General features: G+C 36.8%; 1 non-coding gene across 1 annotated transcript; it reads left to right on the top strand.

The window, feature by feature from the left end:
- Positions 1-11,352: 11,352 nt before the first annotated feature.
- LOC129043249 (U6 spliceosomal RNA) lies at positions 11,353-11,458 on the top strand. The gene has a single exon (XR_008504355.2). It is a non-coding gene; the product is annotated as a U6 spliceosomal RNA (small nuclear RNA).
- Positions 11,459-13,339: the final 1,881 nt, after the last annotated feature.

The following is a 13,339-nucleotide window of genomic DNA, read 5'->3' as shown; positions in this document are numbered from 1 at the left end:
ATTTCTATAAAGTATTTAAGGAAGAGGTCTATTGTTTACATTGTGATACAACAGGAATGAAATTTCTCTGAACTTAAATGGCTCAACCAAGCAATAGCACAACCAGAATAAAGCAGTAAAGTATTTCATTTCTCAATGCTATGATCTTAAGTTAAATATGACTTGTCAGTATCAGGTAAGAACATTGATAAACATTGAGGAATTAATGGATTGGCAGGCAATGCAAAAAAAAAAAAAAAAAAAAAAAAAAAAAAAAAAAAAAGCCAATGGCATGGTGACCAAATAGAGAAAAAAAGAGAAAAATCTCTTTTTAGGTGTCTTTGGTAAGTTTACTCTGGAATCCTGAATACAAGCCTGGGCACATTGATGCCAGAATAATATGGATCAACTCAAAGGAGTTAGGAGAACAGTAACATAAATGATTAGAAAGTAGGAGAGTGATTTATGGGCAAAGACCCACAGAACTAAGTACTGTCCACATAGGTTACTTAAGCAGGAGGCCAGGCTTGGAAGTGACAGCTCTGTAACTGAAGAGCACAGGAGGGAGAAGAATCTTTTAGAGGGGTAGAAAAAAAGGTTAAGTAGGGGCAATGGAATGGAATAAAATGCCTTTGTTTATGTATTTAAAAGATCCTCAGAGGCAACCTTCTGAATTCCAAATTAGCTGAGTCATCACAGCGGTTCCTCAAACTTAAAAAAATGGAAATGCCTAGCCATAAACCCTTGAAATAGTTGTGTTTGCAGCTCAGAGAGGCAAAAGTAGGGGATAAAAATTCTGGTTAGATGTTGGGAAAATCTTTCCACTTCCAGATGGTGAGAAACATTAGATCATGAAGGAGGTCCCTGAGGGAATTGACAGAAATCACTGTAAAGCTCTTAAAAATCAGGCTCTCCAAAGCAATAGAAAATGCAGCAGGGAGAGAATGCCTCCTTTAACAAAGATGACAACAGACAAAATAATATCCATCGCCTCTCACCTTCTCCAAACCACTTGTCCTAGCTGTTGCTGTTAGTGGCACCCACATTTTCACAGATACCAGGTTCTATGATCTCCTTCTGATGGGTCAGGCATATCATTGCCTGCTCCAGTTCTGAAGCCCCATTTTCTGCCAGTTTCTCCTGCTCATTATTACCTTGTTCAGGTCATTAATTCCCTCACAGACATGGTTTTTAGGAATCCTGAATTATATCTTTATGCACAGTGTCTCACCTTCCTACTCATTCTTCATATCAATTCAGATTTATTCTCTTAAAGCACACATAGATTATTTCATCTTGCTTTTTTTAAGCCATTTTTTAATAGAAGCATTCCAGCTAGTCAATCATAAGGGTATGATAGAATATCACCACTTTGGAATTCCTAATAAAATGATTGGTCTGGTCATTGATTATCAGCCTAAAATCATTAAAGAGCTTAATGGGAGCTTGATAATAAAAGATTCAGGTTGACAACACCTGAATCCATCGATCAATTTTAGCATCACAAAAAAAGAGACAGATAGTACATCCGCTCGACAAAAGTACACGACTCCCCTTATGAAGAATTCTTGCCAATAAATCAAAACTGAATCTAATTAAATATCTGGATATAGCAACTAGTTTATGGAAAATACAGGGGGCTGAGAACTATATTAAACAAAAGTCTGGTGATACAATCAGCAAAATCCAGAATATGAGACATTTTAAGGAATCAATGACCCAGTTTCTTCAACAAATAAAAGGTAAGATTTTTAAAAACAAAATACAGGTAAATTTACAGATTCAATGAGACTTAAGAGATTAATCAACCAAACGCAATAGGTAGAACTTGTTTAAATTCTGATTCAAATAACCCATAGACTACAGTTATAGGCCAGTTCATGACATTTGAAGTCTGTCTGGATAATTGTATGAAGGGATTATGGTAAATTATTGGGGCAGATGTGGGATTCAGTCATGGTGTTTTTAAGAGTTCTTTTTGTAGATTCACACTGAGGTATAAAAGGAAAAGTGAAGTATTATGTGTGAGACCTGCTTCAAAATAATCCAGAGGGAAGGAGAAGGTGGATGTGGGTTTAGATGAAGGAAAACCAGCATGACGGTTACTAAAGCTCAGTGATGGGCACATGGATTTTATTATACTGTCCTTTCTAGTTAATATATGTTTGAAATATTCCACAATAAAAAAGTTTTTAAAAAGTCAATTGGCTAAGAAATACACCAATTTTGTTTCACCAAGATTATGAAGAGAACTCACTTGAGCCAAATAAAATGCCTGGCTTGAGCAGTGACCTGTTTAAGCCCAATAACTGGTTTGGTTTGGTTTCATTTGGCTCCTTCCAGGTGGTCATAGAGGTTTAAATTTGCAGTCTTTCTAGGCCTTCCCTTCACTTTCTATTAATTCTGTGGTCTTGTTTTTCTCTTGATCACCCACAGCAATAAATTATTCACTATTTGATGGCAGTAATGATTGGGAATTTGGTTTTATGGTTTGGCCATTTGGTGATTTCTCTTGGATCAATGATGTAGATCTCTTCTCTGTTAGATGAGAAACAACATAAGGCTGGGTGCGGTGGCTCATGCCTGTCATCCCAGGACTTTGGAAGGCCGAAGTGGGAGGCTTGCCTGAGCCCAGGAGTTCGAGAACAGCCTGGGCAACAAAGGGAGACCCCTGTCGAAAAAGAAAAGAGAAACTACGTAAAAATCCAACGTGTTGGTCTTCTGCCTGTTTGCCTATTTATGAGCTCAAATGAATTAAGAATTGTGTGCCAAGCTCAGTGGCTTCTGCCTGTAATCCCAGCACTTTGAGAGGCCAAGGTAGGAGGATCACTTGAGCCCAGGAGTTTGAGACCAGCCTGGGCAACATAGCAAGACCTTATCTCTACAAAAAGAAAACAAACAAACAACAAAAACAAACACAAAACTTAGCTTGGCATGATAGTGTGCTACCAGCTACTTAAGAGGCTGAGGTGAGAGGATTGCTTGAACCAGGGAGGTCAAGGCTGCAGTGAGTTGTGATTGTACCACTGTATTCCAACCTGGGTGACAGAGCAAGACCCTGTCTCTAAAAAGCTAAAAGAATTTTGTGCCCACCATGGAAGAGAGCAACTCTTTGTGATCTGGACAGTGAATTTTTGTTTTTAGGTTTGCTTACAACTGTAAGCTCTATGTAGGTATGTCTATAATTCAGAAAGACATCTAACTCCTGTTATTGAGAATTAAATATTTTTCTACTTCTAAAATATTTAATAAGTTAGATTATGATGTACCTTAAATTTAAGGAATTATTCTCATTGATCTGTAGAGACACTGTTTTCCAAACTTCACAGAAAATAAGAAAGCTAAACTTTGAAAATTGTTCAAAGTGGTAGCCTTTTAAGAAAAAAGAAATTCTTCTCATAAAAACCAACTGAAAAAGATTTGTGTGTAAGAATACAAGTTTACACAATTAAGGTTAAACAATCCTTGGTTTAATAATTTGGGTTTAAGAAAGCAAACAAGTGCAGCTGTGTATCCATTCCCAAATTTTATCAGCATAGAATACAAGAGTACATTTTATTTTTATAAGATTAGGATTTAATGTCTCATGAAGAAACTAGTCTATCAGACCTTTATAAATATTTAATAGATTTTTTATCAAGAAAAAATTACAGTTATTCCTAAATACCTAAGACTATGAAAATGTTAATTTGTATTCATTTAATTTGAAACACTATTGTGAAAATCTTTTTATATCATCACTAATCATTTTAGTGTATCAGGTTGAATACAATATCTAAGTTCTCTAGATGACTTAAAACCTTGAACTAATATTATGTTAAGTAAGTAACAAATAATTATTGGACATTCAGATAATTAAGTATGTCTATTATTTGAAACATAGATTATTAAGCATACTTTAAAGTATATATATACATTTGCCTCTATGTTTACATGCTGTGTCACTATATCTTGTGGGTTATATTGATAAACACGTTTGGTTTTTCTACTGCAAAAAAGCATAGAAAGTGAGTGAGCAGCTGCAGAAAGTTGTATGTATTCATGAGATTTACTACTCCACTAAAATGCTTATATATGACAGATAGGTCTTACTTATCTATTAGGTTGGTGCAAAAGTAATTGTGGCTTTTAATGGCAATTACTTTGCACCAACATAGTACCTCCCATTTTCCTATGTAAAAGAGAAGTTAGTTACTGCTATAATTTGCCTTTTTTTTTTTTTTTTTTCCGAGACAGGGTTGCACTCTGTTGCCCAGGCTGGAGTACACTGGCGTGATCTCAGCTCACTGCAACCTCCACCTCTCAGGCTCAAGCGATCCTCCTACCTTAGCCTCCCAAGTAGCAGGGGTTACAGGAGTGTGCCACCATGCCTGGCAAATTTTTGTATTTTTTTGTAGAGACAGGGTTTCACTATGTTGCTCAGGCTGGTCTTGAACACCTGAGCTCAAGCGATCCACCCATCTTGACCTCCCAAAGTACTGGGATAACAGGTGTGAGCCACCATACCCCACCCTTATAGTTTGCATACTTGACCCTCCAAACCTCATGTTTAAATTTGATCCCCAATGTTGGAGGTGGGGCCTAGTGGGAGGTGTTTGGGTTTTGAGGGGAGATTCCTCATGAATAGATCAACACCCTCAAGGTGAAAGGGATAAGTGAGTTCTTACTATTGGCCTGCTAGAGCTGGTTATTGAAAAGAGTATGGTGTCTTCCCCCATCTTTCTTGCCTCCTCTCTCTTCATGTGATCTGTGCACACTCCAGCTCCCCTTCACCTTTTGCTATGAATGGAAGCAGCCTGAGGACCTCACCAGAAGCAAAGCAGATGCTGGCATCATGCTTCTTGTACAGCCTGCAGAACTGTGAGCCAAATAAATAAAACTATTTTCTTTATAAATTTCCCAGCCTCAGGTATTCCTTTATAGCAACACAAATGGACTGACAGTGACTTTGATAAAGTTATCACTAATATGAATTTTGAGGCTATACCGAGAATAGTGACAGAGAAATATAAATATGGTGACCAAGTACAAAATGGAATGCATTTTTAAAATAAAAAGAGAATCTTGTCTTAAAGATCTGGCTGTTCCAGAATGTGAAAACTAGAGGATAGAAAAACACAAACAATGAATGGCTGCAGAAAGATGTAGAAGGTTTGCAGAAAGGAGGGATCATTTTATTTCCCTTGCTTTATAATACTTGAGTCTGGAAAGAAAGCAATAATATGTGTTAAAATTTTATCAAAGGTGGCTTGATTTTGATGGGTTTGTCCATAAGAAAAACATTTCTGTGTATTCTTCACTGCCAAATATATTTGCAAAAAACCTAGAATTTGATTTTTTTAATCTGTTAAAACTATAAATTATTTTATAACTCTTTAACAAAACATTATTCTTTATTTTCTGTGTAATCTGCCCAGAGAGTATAGATTCCCTATCTTACCAGATAAAGTCTCCTTTGAATATATTTTGATAAAAATTACTATTAGGTGAACTTCATCTAAGTTTTCTACTTTTGTCTAGCTTTCATATTTGCATATCTTTGAAGTCACCCAGTGTAACCAAACCAAATACTCATTAAATAGAAAATAAAAAATAAAATGAGAAAATGATGATTTTGGAAATATACAGAAAAAAAAACAGAAGTAAGATAAAGTCACTTTTTCTCTCCCCCATTTAAGTATGTAGCTATGACTAGTAGCTTTGGGAAGGGTATATTTTGAATAAAAATATTACATATGAGGAGAATCTATTTGCATTTTGAAAGTTTAAAATCAGTAATAGACCACATTACTATTTATCCTTCATTTCTTAGTAAAAATGTGTTTTAAAACATATTTTTTTCTTTTTATTTATTTATTTATTATTATTATACTTTAGGTTTTAGGGTACATGTGCGCAATGTGCAGGTTAGTTACATATGTATACATGTGCCATGCTGGTGCGCTGCACCACTAACTCGTCATCTAGCATTAGGTATATCTCCCAATGCTATCCCTTACCCCACCCCCGACCCCACAACAGTCCCCAGAGTGTGATGTTCCCCTTCCTGTGTCCATGTGTTCTCATTGTTCAATTCCCACCTATGAGTGAGAATATGCGGTGTTTGGTTTTTTGTCCTTGTGATAGTTTACTGAGAATGATGATTTCCAATTTCATCCACGTCCCTACAAAGGACATGAACTCATCATTTTTTATGGCTGCATAGTATTCCATGGTGTATATGTGCCACATTTTCTTAATCCAGTCTATCATTGTTGGACATTTGGGTTGGTTCCAAGTCTTTGCTATTGTGAATAATGCCGCAATAAACATACGTGTGCATGTGTCTTTATAGCAGCATGATTTATAGTCCTTTGGGTATATACCCAGTAATGGGATGGCTGGGTCAAATGGTATTTCTAGTTCTAGATCCCTGAGGAATCGCCACACTGACTTCCACAATGGTTGAACTAGTTTACAGTCCCACCAACAGTGTAAAAGTGTTCTTATTTCTCCACATCCTCTCCAGCACCTGTTGTTTCCTGACTTTTTAATGATTGCCATTCTAACTGGTGTGAGATGGTATCTCATTGTGGTTTTGATTTGCATTTCTCTGATGGCCAGTGATGGTGAGCATTTTTTCATGTGTTTTTTGGCTGCATAAATGTCTTCTTTTGAGAAGTGTCTGTTCATGTCCTTCGCCCACTTTTTGATGGGGTTGTTTGTTTTTTTCTTGTAAATTTGTTGGAGTTCATTGTAGATTCTGGATATTAGCCCTTTGTCAGATGAGTAGTGTGCGAAAATTTTCTCCCATTTTGTAGGTTGCCTGTTCACTCTGATGGTAGTTTCTTTTGCTGTGCAGAATCTCTTTAGTTTAATTAGATCCCATTTGTCAATTTTGGCTTTTGTTGCCATTGATTTTGGTGTTTTAGACATGAAGTCCTTGCCCATGCCTATGTCCTGAATGGTAATGCCTAGGTTTTTTTCTAGGGTTTTTATGGTTTTAGGTCTAACGTTTAAGTCTTTAATCCATCTTGAATTGATTTTTGTATAAGGTGTAAGGAAGGGATCCAGTTTCAGCTTTCTACATATGGCTAGCCAGTTTTCCCAGCACCATTTATTAAATAGGGAATCCTTTTCCTATTGCTTGTTTTTGTCAGGTTTGTCAAAGATCAGATAGTTGTAGATATGTGGCATTATTTCTGAGGGCTGTGTTCTGTTCCATTGATCTATATCTCTGTTTTGGTACCAGTACCATGCTGTTTTGATTACTGTAGCCTTGTAGTATAGTTTGAAGTCAGGTAGTGTGATGCCTCCAGCTTTGTTCTTTTGGCTTAGGATTGACTTGGTGATGCGGGCTCTTTTTTGGTTCCATATGAACTTGAAAGTAGTTTTTTCCAATTCTGTGAAGAAAGTCATTGGTAGCTTGATGGGGATGGCATTGAATCTGTAAATTACCTTGGGCAGTATGGCCATTTTCATGATATTGATTCTTCCTGCCCATGAGTATGGAATGTTCTTCCATTTGTTTGTATCCTCTTTTATTTCCTTGAGCAGTGGTTTGTAGTTCTCCTTGAAGAGGTCCTTCACATCCCTTGTAAGTTGGATTCCTAGGTATTTTATTCTCTTTGAAGCAATTGTGAATGGGAGTTCACTCATGATTTGGCTCTCTGTTTGTCTGTTGGTGTATAAGAATGCTTGTGATTTTTGTACATTGATTTTGTATCCTGAGACTTTACTGAAGTTGCTTATCAGCTTAAGGAGATTTTGGGCTGAGACAATGGGGTTTTCTAGATATACAATCATGTCGTCTTCAAACAGGGACAATTTGACTTCCTCTTTTCCTAATTGAATACCCATTATTTCCTTCTGCACCCAATACAGGAGCACCCAGATTCATAAAGCAAGTCCTGAGTGACCTACAAAGAGACTTAGACTCCCACACATTAATAATGGGAGACTTTAACACCCCACTGTCAACATTAGACAGATCAACGAGACAGAAAGTCAACAAGGATACCCAGGAATTGAACTCAGCTCTGCACCAAGTGGACCTAATAGACATCTACAGAACTCTCCACCCCAAATCAACAGAATATACATTTTTTTCAGCACCACACCACACCTATTCCAAAATTGACCACATACATGGAAGTAAAGCTCTCCTCAGTAAATGTAAAAGAACAGAAATTATAACAAACTATCTCTCAGATCACAGTGCAATCAAGCTAGAACTCAGGATTAAGAATCTCACTCAAAACCACTCAACTACATGGAAACTGAACAACCTGCTCCTGAATGACTACTGGGTACATAACGAAATGAAGGCAGAAATAAAGATGTTCTTTGAAACCAATGAGAACCAAGACACAACATACCAGAATCTCTGGGATGCATTCAAAGCAGTGTGTAGAGGGAAATTTATAGCACTAAACGCCCACAAGAGAAAGCAGGTAACATCCAAAATTGACACCCTAACATCACAATTAAAAGAACTAGAAAAGCAAGAGCAAACACATTCAAAAGCTAGCAGAAGGCAAGAAATAACTAAAATCAGAGCAGAACTGAAGGAAATAGAGACACAAAAAACCCTTCAAAAAATTAATGAATCCAGGAGCTTGTTTTTTGAAAGGATCAAAAAAATTGATAGACTGCTAGCAAGACTAATAAAGAAAAAAAGAGAGAAGAATCAAATAGATGCAATAAAAAATGATAAAGAGGATATCACCACCGATCCCACAGAAATACAAACCACCATCAGAGAATACTACAAACACCTCTACGCAAATAAACTAGAAAATCTAGAAGAAATGGATAAATTCCTCGACACATACACGCTCCCAAGACTAAACCAGGAAGAAGTTGAATCTCTGAATAGACCAATAACAGGAGCTGAAATTGTGGCAATAATCAATAGCTTACCAACGAAAAAGAGTCCAGGACCAGATGGATTCACAGCCGAATTCTACCAGAGGCACAAGGAGGAACTGGTTCCATTCCTTCTGACACTATTCCAATCAATAGAAAAAGAGGGAATCCTCCCTAACTCATTTTATGAGGCCAGCATCATCCTGATACCAAAGCCAGGCAGAGACACAACCAAAAAAGAGAATTTTAGACCAATATCCTTGATGAACATTGATGCAAAAATCCTCAATAAAATACTGGCAAACCAAATCCAGCAGCACATCAAAAAGCTTATCCACCATGATCAAGTGGGCTTCATCCCTGGGATGCAAGGCTGGTTCAATATACGCAAATCAATAAATGTAATCCAGCATATAAACAGAACCAAAGACAAAAACCACATGATTATCTCAATAGATGCAGAAAAGGCCCTTGACAAAATTCAACAACCCTTCATGCTAAAAACTCTCAATAAATTAGGTATTGATGGGACGTATCTCAAAATAATAAGAGCTATCTATGACAAACCCACAGCCAATATCATACTGAATGGGCAAAAACTGGAAGCATTCCCTTTGAAAACTGGCACAAGACAGGGATGCCCTCTCTCACCACTCCTATTCAACATAGTGTTGGAAGTTCTGGCCAGGGCAATTAGGCAGGAGAAGGAAATAAAACATATTTTTAAATGTTTATTCATGCTGTAATACTTTATGGAGTGTCAACAGAAGGCCTTTTGCAGTGTTCTGAGGTGCCAAAATATAATTACTCCCAATTACTATTAACATCACCTGCATTATACAGCGTAACAACATAGATCATCAAATTCTGCATAAAAGTCTGTTGACTGAGTTCCCTGATGCATGATAAAGGCAAATGTTTTAATAGAAACAGAAAAATAAATTAAAACAAACCCAGGATTTTCATGGTGATTAATTCAAAATTATACCAAATTCCTAAAACAACTATCTTCAGATTAATTACACGGAATAACATACGCCAATGTCATCGCCACTACTAGAAACATTTGTTTTGATAAATACAAGCTTTTTTTTACAATAAATTAATACCACTTACTATGCCAGGTCCCCAAAATGGTATGATAAAGAACACATCAGGTTTCTTTGAGAGCTGGCAAGATCTTGAAGATTCCTTTCAACTACTCATTTTGTAGAAAAGAAAAATGAGGCACAGAAAAATTAGGTGACTAAGGCTACATGGCTAGTTTTTTGCTTTTGCTTTTGCTTTTGTTTTGGTTTTTGAGTCAGGGCCTTACTCTGTCACCTAGGCTGGAGTGCAGTGGCTCAGTCACAGCTCACTACAGCCTTGACCTCCTGGGCTCAAGCAATCCTCCCACCTTTGACTCCCAAGTAGGTGGGACTACAGGGACATGCCACCATGCCAAGATAAATTTTTTTTTTTTGGGTAGAGATGGGGTTCACCATGTTGCCTAGGCTGATCTCAAACTCCTGGGGTCAAGTGATCCACCCGCCTTGGCCTCTCAAAGTGCTGGATTATAGGCATGAGCCACCACGCCCAACCTACATGGCTAGTTTTTAATAAATTCCAGTGCACTGCTCATTTTGTCTAGTCAAATATAAGAGTGGGAGATATGCAAGTTTTTGGAGACTTTTTTCTTTTTTGAGAAATAAAAGATACATGACAAATATTATAGCAATCATCTCTACTATCATACTTCAGAATTAACAACTGTTAACATTTTTGTCATATTTGCTCCTAGTCTATTTTTCTTTAATGCATTCAACCTTACTAACATCACTAAAAGTCCCTTTAAATATCACTGCAAGTGCTATTTGGGATGTTTGGGATGTAAACTTCTAGTTCAGCACTGTCCACCAGAAATATAATGGGAGGCACATATGTAATTTTAAATGTCTAGTAGCTACATTTAAAATAAGACAGGAACAGAAAATTAAACACCGCATGTTCTCACTCATATGTGGAAGCTAAAAAAAAAGTTGATCTGATAGAAGTAAAAAGTAGAACAGAGGATACTAGAGGCTGGGAAGAGTAGGAGAAAGGGAGGGATAGGAAGAGATTTGTTAAAAGACAAAATTACAGCTAGATGGGAGGAATAAGTTCTAGTATTCTATACCACTGTATAACTATAGTTAATAATAATATATAGTTTCCGATAGCTAAAAGGGAGATACTGAATATTCCAAGCACAATGAAATGATAATGTTTGAGAGGATGGATATGTTAATTACCTTGATCTGATCACTATACATTGTATGTATCAAAATGCTACTAGGTATCCCATCAATATACATATTGATGTATCAATTACATATTGACAATGTTTATGTAAACATTAAAATAGGAATATAAGTAATAATGTAAACAATTGGTTCATGAATTGTGACAAATGCATCATACTAATGTAAGATGTTAATATCAAGGGAAACTGAATATGGATATATGGGAACTCCCTGTACTGTCAGCAATTTTTCTGTAAACCTAGAACTATTCTAAAATCAAAAGTTCAACCAAAACTGGAATGATACAGAGAAGATTAGCATGGCTCCTATGCAAAGATGACACACAAATTTGTGAAGCATTACATATTTTTTAAAAAAGAAAAACATTATTCTAAGTGAAATGGGCCAGTCACGGACGACTGCATGTTGTATGATTTATATAAAATGACAAGCTATAAGTACATCCTTAGGGGCAGAAAGTAGAATGGCGATTGCCTGACTGGTAATGGGAACAAGGCTTCTTTTGCGGTGATGAAATGTCCTAAATTTATTGTAACGATGAATACACAACCCTATGAACATATAAAAACAACAACATTAAATTGTACAATGTAAATGGAGAATTGTCTGGCATATTAATTCTTATTTCAATAAAGGTGTTTTAAAACAAATATAACAAGTTAATTGCGTTTTTTAAAGTAAAAAGAAACAAATGGAATTAATTTTAGTAATTATTTTATATAACCCAATATATCCAGGATATTATTTCTGCAGACAGTTAAAATTTAAAAAGTGTTAATGAGCTATTTTTACCTTTTGTTAGTAACTTACTCTCATAGCACATCTCAATTCAGATTGGCTGTATTCCAACCACTCAATAGCCACATGTGGCTAGTGGTAGGGATTAGACCAGCACCTCTCATTCATTTTTAAAAATCATTTCAGTATACATGCATTCACTATACATAGTATCGTTTCTGTATTGTGAGTTTAAAGTTCCATACATGATGCACTGCTGGAATCATTCTCTACTTTCTTCACATGTTATATTTAAGATCTATTTGTGATAATGTGTGTGCATCAAATTATTTAAACTGCCATAGTAGCCCATTGTATGAATATAAATTATTTTATTTATTCATTCTCCCATACACATGTTTAGGTTGTTTTCAGTCTTTTGGTTTTATAAATAAATATGCAATGAACATTCTTGTACCTGTCTACAACCTCCTAATTTTGCTGAGTAGGAGAGGGATGCTGAGAGAAATTAAATAACTGCTCCAATGTTACAAAGTGATATGATTATATAATTACTGACCTTAAGGAACTTATTAAATAGATGAGTGATTTTGTTTTGGAAGACAGCATAATCAAAACCACTATAGTAACTTTTCCAAGTTATATAGCTCTGCCTCCCTACCTACCGCAAACTCTAAACCTCTGTACCAGTTGAGACCTACTAGAAGGTGATGGGGTGAAAATTTTGAGATTTGTCTGAGCCTCAGAGTTTAACAGTTAAGAAATCTCCCCAGCTTCTGTGTTCAGGGAAATGGTTCATCACAAAGGGCCACGTTGCCCTCACATATTGCAAGAATGCGTTCTCTTGTGAATCCCATAAGACTTCCAGTCCATCCTTTCTCGTGACTTCCTTTTCAAAACTCCAGGCTTTCTCCCTCTTCTTTGAGATGTTCCCCATTCATGAATGTTCTGCCTGAATAAAATCATACCCTTAACTTTATAAGGCATTTGTCTTTCACAGCTTTGGTGACATGACTTGGATAGGATCACATCTTGCTTTCAGATCTCCGTTTGTTCCACCCAGGCAAGGAGGCTTGCTGGAGCCCTTTGTGCTCTGTTCCTGATGGGCGCTCTGAGGACCAGGGGTGGTTCTGACTCTTCATGCTGGACTCCCAACTCCTGTGCTCCGGGGACCCATTCCCATCGGCAGCATGGTGGGCCCTTGACTTTGATTGCTTGTAAGAACTCACTTGATTTCCAATTGTGGCTTCTTTTCTTTTTCTCTTTCTTTTTTTTTTTTTGAGATGGAGTTTCACTTTTGTCACCCAGGCTGGAGTGCAGTGGCAAGATCTCAGCTCATTGAAACCTCCGCCACTCGAGTTCAAGCGATTCGCCTGCCTCAGCCTCCCAAGTACCTAGGATTACAGGCATGTGCCACCACACCCAGCTAATTTTTGTACTTTTAGTAGAGACGAGGTTTCACCATGTTGGTCACGCTGTTCTCGAACTCCTGA

The sequence above is a fragment of the Pongo pygmaeus genome, chromosome 7 (genome assembly GCF_028885625.2).
Source record: "Pongo pygmaeus isolate AG05252 chromosome 7, NHGRI_mPonPyg2-v2.0_pri, whole genome shotgun sequence".
Lineage (NCBI taxonomy): Eukaryota > Metazoa > Chordata > Mammalia > Primates > Hominidae > Pongo > Pongo pygmaeus.
The sequence above is the reverse complement of the archived record's forward strand: the minus strand, read 5'-3'. Positions and strand labels throughout refer to the sequence as shown.